Raw genomic sequence first — 486 nt, 5'->3', positions numbered from 1 at the left:
CCAAAGTTAGAGAGGCACCCTGTTCTCCTCCATCCTTAAGAAGAGACAATTACTAGCTTTTCAACAATCCTCATAATGAATCCAACTGAAGAGACCAAGGACTCGTGCAGATTTGTTCACGCCTTTTTTAAGCAACACTTAACTGAAAGCACTGTGCGCAGAGTAGCCCTGTGATAGACTACCTAATCTTAGATAGCTCAGAGCACCACAGAGGTGCGGTGCCAGGACATCAAAACCTCAGGACTAGCTTTTCAACAATCCTCATAATGAATCCAACTGAAGAGACCAAGGACTCGTGCAGATTTGTTCACGCCTTTTTTAAGCAACACTTAACTGAAAGCACTGTGCGCAGAGTAGCCCTGTGATAGAATCTTAAATCTTAGATAGCTCAGAGCACCACAGAGGTGCGGTGCCAAAAACCTCAGGAGAAACAGGCTGGGGGGGGGGGGGCTGTAAAAAACATATAGCCTTTCTCTTCAGTGACAT

This window comes from Aptenodytes forsteri, unplaced genomic scaffold, assembly GCF_000699145.1.
Source record: "Aptenodytes forsteri isolate BGI_AS27 unplaced genomic scaffold, ASM69914v1 Scaffold93, whole genome shotgun sequence".
Taxonomy (NCBI): domain Eukaryota; kingdom Metazoa; phylum Chordata; class Aves; order Sphenisciformes; family Spheniscidae; genus Aptenodytes; species Aptenodytes forsteri.
Note: the sequence above shows the minus strand (reverse complement) of the source record.